Consider the following 8,702-nt stretch of genomic DNA (forward strand, 5'->3'; position numbering starts at 1 on the left):
CAGAGACCCTAGGGGAGTGTGTCAGTAAATGTACAGAGACCCCAGGGGAGTGTGTCAGTAATTGTACAGAGACCCCAGGGGAGTGTGTCAGTAATTGTACAGAGACCCCCTAGGGGAGTGTGTCAGTAATTGTACAGAGACCCCAGGGGAGTGTGTCAGTAATTGTACAGAGACCCCCTAGGGGAGTGTGTCAGTAATTGTACAGAGACCCCAGGGGAGTGTGTCAGTAATTGTACAGAGACCCCAGGGGAGTGAGTCAGTAAGTGTACAGAGAGCCCAGGGGAGTGTGTCAGTAATTGTACAGGGACCCCAGGGGAGTGTGTCAGTAATTGTATAGAGAGCCCAGGGGAGTGTGTCAGTAATTGTACAGGGACCCCAGGGGAGTGTGTCAGTAATTGTACAGGGACCCCAGGGGAGTGTGTCAATAACTGTACAGAGACCCCAGGGGAGTGTGTCAGTAAGTGTACAGAGAGCCCAGGGGAGTGTGTCAGTAATTGTACAGGGACCCCAGGGGAGTGTGTCAGTAATTGTACAGGGACCCCAGGGGAGTGTGTCAGTAATTGTACAGAGACCCCAGGGGAGTGTGTCAGTAATTGTACAGAGACCCCAGGGGAGTGTGTCAGTAATTGTACAGAGACCCCAGGGGAGTGAGTCAGTAATTGTACAGGGACCCCAGGGGAGTGAGTCAGTAATTGTACAGAGACCCCAGGGGAGTGTGTCAGTAATTGTACAGAGACCCCTTAGGGGAGTGTGTCAGTAATTGTACAGAGACCCCCTAGGGGAGTGTGTCAGTAATTGTACAGAGACCCCAGGGGAATGTGTCAGTAATTGTACAGAGACACCAGGGGAGGGTGTCAGTAAATGTACAGAGACCCCAGGGGAGTGTGTCAGTAATTGTACAGAGAGCCCAGGGGAGTGTGTCAGTAATTGTACAGAGACCCCAGGGGAGTGAGTCAGTAATTGTACAGAGACCCCAGGGGAGTGTGTCAGTAATTGTACAGAGACCCCAGGGGAGTGAGTCAGTAATTGTACAGAGACCCCAGGGGAGTGTGTCAGTAATTGTACAGAGACCCCAGGGGAATGTGTCAGTAATTGTACAGAGACCCCAGGGGAATGTGTCAGTAATTGTACAGAGACCCCAGGGGAGTGTGTCAGTAATTGTACAGAGACCCCAGGGGAATGTGTCAGTAATTGTACAGAGACCCCAGGGGAATGTGTCAGTAATTGTACAGAGACCCCAGGGGAATGTGTCAGTAATTGTACAGAGACACCAGGGGAGTGTGTCAGTAATTGTACAGAGACCCCAGGGGAGTGTGTCAGTAATTGTACAGAGACCCCAGGGGAGTGTGTCAGTAATTGTACAGAGACCCCAGGGGAGTGTGTCAGTAATTGTACAGAGACCCCCTAGGGGAGTGTGTCAGTAATTGTACAGAGACCCCAGGGGAGTGTGTCAGTAATTGTACAGAGACCCCAGGGGAATGTGTCAGTAATTGTACAGAGACACCAGGGGAGTGTGTCAATAACTGTACAGAGACCCCAGGGGAGGGTGTCAGTAAATGTACAGAGACCCCAGGGGAGTGTGTCAGTAATTGTACAGAGACCCCAGGGGAGTGTGTCAGTAATTGTACAGAGACCCCAGGGGAGGGTGTCAGTAAATGTACAGAGACCCCAGGGGAGTGTGTCAGTAATTGTACAGAGAGCCCAGGGGAGTGTGTCAGTAATTGTACAGGGACCCCAGGGGAGTGTGTCAATAACTGTACAGAGACCCCAGGGGAGGGTGTCAGTAAATGTACAGAGACCCCAGGGGAGTGTGTCAGTAATTGTACAGAGACCCCAGGGGAGTGTGTCAGTAATTATACAGAGACCCCAGGGGAGGGTGTCAGTAAATGTACAGAGACCCCAGGGGAGTGTGTCAGTAATTGTACAGAGAGCCCAGGGGAGTGTGTCAGTAATTGTACAGGGACCCCAGGGGAGTGTGTCAATAACTGTACAGAGACCCCAGGGGAGGGTGTCAGTAAATGTACAGAGACCCCAGGGGAGTGTGTCAGTAATTGTACAGAGACCCCAGGGGAGTGTGTCAGTAAATGTACAGAGACCCCCTAGGGGAGTGTGTCAGTAATTGTACAGAGACCCCAGGGGAGTGTGTCAGTAAATGTACAGAGACCCCCTAGGGGAGTGTGTCAGTAATTGTACAGAGACCCCAGGGGAGTGTGTCAGTAATTGTACAGAGATCCCCTAGGGGAGTGTGTCAGTAATTGTACAGAGACCCCCTAGGGGAGTGTGTCAGTAATTGTACAGAGACCCCCTAGGGGAGTGTGTCAGTAATTGTACAGAGACCCCCTAGGGGAGTGTGTCAGTAATTGTACAGAGACCCCCTAGGGGAGTGTGTCAGTAAATGTACAGAGACCCCCTAGGGGAGTGTGTCAGTAATTGTACAGAGACCCTAGGGGAGTGTGTCAGTAAATGTACAGAGACCCCCTAGGGGAGTGTGTCAGTAATTGTACAGAGACCCTAGGGGAGTGTGTCAGTAAATGTACAGAGACCCCCTAGGGGAGTGTGTCAGTAATTGTACAGAGACCCTAGGGGAGTGTGTCAGTAAATGTACAGAGACCCCCTAGGGGAGTGTGTCAGTAATTGTACAGAGACCCTAGGGGAGTGTGTCAGTAAATGTACAGAGACCCCCTAGGGGAGTGTGTCAGTAAGTGTACAGAGAGCCCAGGGGAGTGTGTCAGTAATTGTACAGGGACCCCAGGGGAGTGTGTCAGTAATTGTATAGAGAGCCCAGGGGAGTGTGTCAGTAATTGTACAGGGACCCCAGGGGAGTGTGTCAGTAATTGTACAGGGACCCCAGGGGAGTGTGTCAATAACTGTACAGAGACCCCAGGGGAGTGTGTCAGTAAGTGTACAGAGAGCCCAGGGGAGTGTGTCAGTAATTGTACAGGGACCCCAGGGGAGTGTGTCAGTAATTGTACAGGGACCCCAGGGGAGTGTGTCAGTAATTGTACAGGGACCCCAGGGGAGTGTGTCAGTAATTGTACAGAGACCCCAGGGGAGTGTGTCAGTAATTGTACAGAGACCCCAGGGGAGTGTGTCAGTAATTGTACAGAGACCCCAGGGGAGTGTGTCAGTAATTGTACAGAGACCCCAGGGGAGTGTGTGAGTGATTGTACAGGGACCCCCCTAGGGGAGTGTGTCAGTAATTGTACAGAGACCCCAGGGGAGTGTGTCAGTAATTGTACAGAGACCCCCTCGGGGAGTGTGTCAGTAATTGTACAGGGACCCCAGGGGAGTGTGTCAGTAATTGTACAGAGACCCCAGGGGAGTGTGTCAGTAATTGTACAGGGACCCCAGGGGAGTGTGTCAGTCATTGTACAGAGACCCCAGGGGAATGTGTCAGTAATTGTACAGAGACCCCAGGGGAGTGTGTCAGTAATTGTACAGGGACCCCAGGGGAGTGTGTCAGTAATTGTACAGAGACCCCAGGGGAGTGTGTCAGTAATTGTACAGAGACCCCAGGGGAGTGTGTCAGTGATTGTACAGAGACCCTAGGGGAGTGTGTCAATAACTGTACAGAGATCCCAGGGGAGTGTGTCAGTAATTGTACAGAGACCCCAGGGGAGTGTGTCAGTGATTGTACAGAGATCCCAGGGGAGTGTGTCAGTATTTGTACAGAGACCCCAGGGGAGTGTGTCAGTAATTGTACAGAGACCCCAGGGGAGTGTGTCAGTAATTGTACAGAGACCCCAGGGGAGTGTGTCAGTGATTGTACAGAGACCCTAGGGGAGTGTGTCAATAACTGTACAGAGACCCCAGGGGAGTGTGTCAGTAATTGCACAGAGATCCCAGGGAAATGTCAGGAGGTGTTTCGTGTGTTTGGGAGTGGGCCAGTAATTCTTTGGGCTGGTCAGGATACTTGCTAAAATGGTACTTTTGAGTTCCAGACCTTTATATCTGTAGTGAGATTAATGGATAACTAATGCCCAAATCCAGCAAGTTGTTAAAATGACTGGGACGCGAAGGGTGTGTGGCCGTTTGTGCGCAGAATAGTGTAAATCAGTCGGCAACTCCTGGAGATTCAAAACTCACATCGTAACCCTTAACTCTCTTGAACTATTGGTCAATGTATGCATCAATAACCATATTACTCATGAGCAGGAGGGGTTCAAAATCATGATTAGTTCTGGTCGAATAAATAAGACAAAATTATTTTCAGATATTTAAGTGTTGGGAATCAGAGCACACAGAATGACATTAATTGATAAAAGAACCAGAGGCAACATAAGCAACACAATTTCATGCTGCAAGTTGTTATGAACTGGAATGAAAGGGTAGTGGAAGTGGACTTAATTGTAATTTTCACAAGGAACTGGATAGCTATTTGAAGGGAAAATAATTTGCAAAGAGTAAGAGAGTGGAATGGGACTGACTGTCTTCCAAAGGGGCAGGATTATATGATTCTCGAATATTGAATTGCGTAGGCTGCTTGACAGAATGCAGCACACAAAGTCAGAAAATGCAGGAAAATCTCAGCAGGTCTGACAGCATCTGCGGAGAGAGAATAGAGCCAACGTTTCCAGGCTGGGTGACCCTTCATCAGGGCTAAGAGCAAAGAAAACCAGAAGAGATTTATACCTGAAGAAGGAGCTTGAGGCTCCGAAAGCTAGTGCTGCCAAATAAACCTGTTGGACTTTAACCTGGTGTTGTGAGACTGGTGCTTACCCCAGTCCAACGCCGGCATCTCCACATCCTGAAATATGACAGAGAGACCTCGGCCTTTGAAAAAGCCTCTACAATTGTAGAAATCTTTCTGATCAAACTGTAGAGATATTTAGGAGTGTTAACCAGTGGGTGGGCTGAATGGTGCAGGTAGGGCATGGGCATGACTGACCCCCAGCAAGCACGAAAGTCAGTGAGAGAGAGGAATTGGGTTGCTGCTAGCAGGAAGGCAGCAACAGATGCCTCAATGTGCCCTTTGGAGGATGTCGAGAGAAGCAAGGAGGAGGGAAGGTGTGTGAGTGATCCTGAGCTTGAAAGCAGAAGCAGCTGCACTGAACAAGACAAGGTGGATCTCCTACTCTGGGGTTTGAGGAGCTGACCCACTTATTGATGTCTTTCTGACCGACACACATGAGCGAGTTGAGGCTCAGTTTGCTCTGCTGGTTGTTATCAGTCAGCACATTGTGGGACAAGCTGCAGAGAAAGACACTCAACGTGACACAGCTCCCAGGCGTCTGGGGGCCTCTGGTGGTGGATCAACACCAGCACAGAGAGAGCAACATTGAAGGACTGGATATTGCCAGCGAGCTGGGGAGGGAGTGGAGGCATTCGAGGATGGGAAACCCAAATTTAATAGCAGGACCTGATTGGCCCGTTTTTTTCCCATTCCCTGGTGGCAGCCAGGGAGATTGAGAGGCTGGCCGATTGTGGGAATAAATCCGACAGATTGGAGGGTCACAGGTTTGACAATCTGATTGCTGATGAACAACTGGCCTCAGCACAATGGGAGCGTTGAGTGACACTGGGTCAGGGGCCACAGACTCGCTCCCAGCTCAAAAGATGAGGGATTCGAGCACCACCCTGCAGTTCACCAGTAAGTGCGTCCAGTGGGAGTGGGTGGTCTTCTTCCCCATTGAAAGGGGTAGGTGGGGTATTTTAGTCATGGTTGCATCCCATTGAGGAGAGCATACTCTGCAGATAGAACCCGTGAGGAAGGCAATGGAAAACATCTGAGATACTTGTAACTACAATACAAATCTCTTGAGTGAGACTTCAGGACCTGCCCCGGGGAATAGAACCAAATCGGCAGATCAGAACAGGAAATTAGGAAGATCACTGTCCTGTGATTCCTTTTGAAGAGGAGATGGTAATATCACTGGACTAGTAATCCATGGGCCCAGGCTAATGCTCTGGGGTCACAGGTTCAAATGTCACCACAGCAGCTGGTGGAATTTAAATTCAGTTATATTTCTGGAATTGAAAGTTAGCCTCAGGAACAGTGACTGTGATAATCATCATTGATTGCTGTAAAAACCCATCTGGCTTACGAATGACCTTTGCCCCTACCATCCTTACCTGATCTGGCCTACATGTGACTCCAGATCCTCAGCAATGTGATTGACTCTTCGCTGCCCAAGGGCAAATACAGATGGGCAGCAAATGCTGACCTTGTCCGTGAGGCACACATTCTAGAAAGAACTGGTGCAGTATCTGGGTGACACTTACTGTCCTCCCTGACTTTCATCAAAGAATGAAAGACAGTCTGGATCCATTGACCTGAATCACAGCCAGATTCCCATCACACACGGAACTAAAGATTAGCTTGGTTCATTTAGAAAATGCAATAAATTAACTCTTAATGAGAAATATATACAAGGAGGTCTGGGACAGACAGTGATCTTTCCCCCTCTTACCCTGTGTTGAAATTAGATCCATCAATGGGACAAATATCCGATATAGGTTGAGCAGACACCCAGAATCCTGTATCCAATGGTCACACATATTTAAAGTGAAAATTTGTCTGGAATTAAGAACTCACCAGCACAACCCACAGGACTCAACATTTAAGAAGTATTTCGATGAGCACTTGAAATACCAAGGCATACAAGGCTACGGGCCAAGTGCTGGAAAAAGGGATTCAAATAGATGCTTGAAGGCCAGTGCAGACACAATGGGCCGAAGAGCCTCTTTTTGTGATGTAAACTCTATAAGGACAGAGAGGGAAATTAAAAAATGTCATTCTGGTGCATTGGGAGTGCTCTCCAGAGATTTTGCATGAGGACAATGCAGATCATAAAACTCATTAAAAAAATGTCACAGAGACAGCCTGCACACCCTGGCAGCCATTCACCAGAAACATCACTCAAACATGTCGCATGTCATTGACTCAGGTGCTTTCTCCCCTCTTTCTTGCAGAAGGTGGCACATAACAACAAGCAGCAGCAATGAATTGGAGGAGGACAAGCCTGTTACTCCCACCCTCCGGTGCATCGCTGAGACCGTCGCCACAGGCCAGGCTGAAACAATCGATAATGAAGCTATCTGCAAACCTAATCGTCCTTCCGTCATCCCACTTCTCCCTCACCCCTCAATCTCTGACTAAGAATCAGTAGAGGGTGCAAGCATGCATCTTACTGTTTCCCCCTTCATCACACCCCAACTCTTGTCCCTTTTCCACTTCTGAAAAACTAAGATCCAGTGCCTTCCCAGTGAACTGAGGAGGAGGAAGATAATGAAGATGGAGCAGACACCCACACTTGATCTCTCAGCCACCTGTATAGTACTGAAGCAGCACAATGCAGGATAATGCAGATACCAACTTGCCAAAAGAGCAAAGTGACCAGTTCTGCTGCAGAGGACCTAGATAGAACTTCAAAGGACTGGGTTACAGAACCCTGGGAATCCTGCCAAAACAACCTGCTCTCAATTTCTCATTCAGAATGTAAATGTCCATTATTAACTTGGCAGAGAGCTTGAAGGTCATGCATTCCAGCAATGAAAGGGTGCACACCTCCATCAACAGACCTGTGACACCAATGACAATGATGGTGAATATCTTGCCCACCATTGCAGCACACCTTCCAAAGGTCCGAGTGTCGCAGTGGAAGTCAAACTGTGGCCACCATGGCTCTGGGATGACACTACATGGAGAGGATTCCAGTGTGTCACAGTTGTCCATAATTCAGATCTCCATTGGATTGTTGAGCTAGCTTCCTGGGACAGTGATTCCATGGAGCACGGATCTGTTTTCCTCTCTCAGGATGGCAGTTTTTGTGGTCCCATTCACTGCCATTCTGCCAGGGGCCTTGTTGTTGCCTGTTAGCCCAGGTTACTGCCGACCAGGCTGTGCTGTTGCAGTATGAAGCTGGGCCCAGAGGGCGCAAGTTTGCCCTCCAAAGACAGCCACGGTTTCCTCAACTGGAGGTCAGCAGATTTCAGACACTGGGGGAGAACCTTGTAGATGTACTAGGAGGGACAAAGTGGAAGAAGCACTGAGGGAATCCACGAAGATGATTAGATAATACATGCAGGCTTTATGACACGATTGAATTTATAAATTTGGAATGAATATGCATTTTCTGACGGTTGTTCTTATTGTATTATTGGAGAGAGGTCGGTGTGATGGAGTGAGAGAGGGGTGGACTGTTGGTGAATGGAGAGATGAGGTTACTGCTGTCACCCATCATAATGCTGGAAGGAAGGGGCTATTTTCATTCCAGCCCTCCTCCTCATGTTTCCTGTTAAGACTTGATCCTCCTCATGTGTTGCTTAGTTAGTTGTGGTAAGGACTAGCCACTCTATAGCATGTTCAGTGCAAAGCCACAAATCTTCATTCTTGCTCAGCTGAGTGCTGCAGGCAGCAGAAAGGTTACTTGAGGAAGTTAGTGGGTATTCCATTCTGTGTAGTGTCTGTTGTAGTAGCATGGTTCTCATTAGGGCGGGTGTCCACATGTACATAGGTTTCAGATCAGAATTACAACCCTGTCCTTGGTGGGTAATCATTGTTGCCCAGTAGTCAACCTATGATTGTTGTGATAGTTCAGACACAAATGACAAGGTTACTGCCACAGAATGAAGGAATCACGGCTGTTTAAATTCATCCGTGGGACATGGACATCATTGGCTGGGTCAGCATTTATTGCCCATCACTAAGTGCCCTGGAGAGCTGCCTTTTTGAACTGCTGCAGTCCACGTGGTTTAGGTGA

At 48.7% G+C, this 8,702-nt stretch overlaps 1 long non-coding RNA gene across 1 annotated transcript in view; it reads left to right on the forward strand.

Moving 5' to 3' along the window:
* Positions 1-8,076, forward strand: part of LOC144487448 (uncharacterized) — a 66,391-nt gene extending 58,315 nt beyond the window's left edge. The window contains exon 3 of the long non-coding RNA XR_013496413.1: positions 6,913-8,076. This is a non-coding gene — a long non-coding RNA (uncharacterized LOC144487448). The remainder of the gene's footprint in view (positions 1-6,912) is intronic.
* Positions 8,077-8,702: the final 626 nt, after the last annotated feature.

The sequence above is a fragment of the Mustelus asterias genome, unplaced genomic scaffold (genome assembly GCF_964213995.1).
Source record: "Mustelus asterias unplaced genomic scaffold, sMusAst1.hap1.1 HAP1_SCAFFOLD_798, whole genome shotgun sequence".
Classification (NCBI taxonomy): Eukaryota; Metazoa; Chordata; class Chondrichthyes; order Carcharhiniformes; family Triakidae; genus Mustelus; species Mustelus asterias.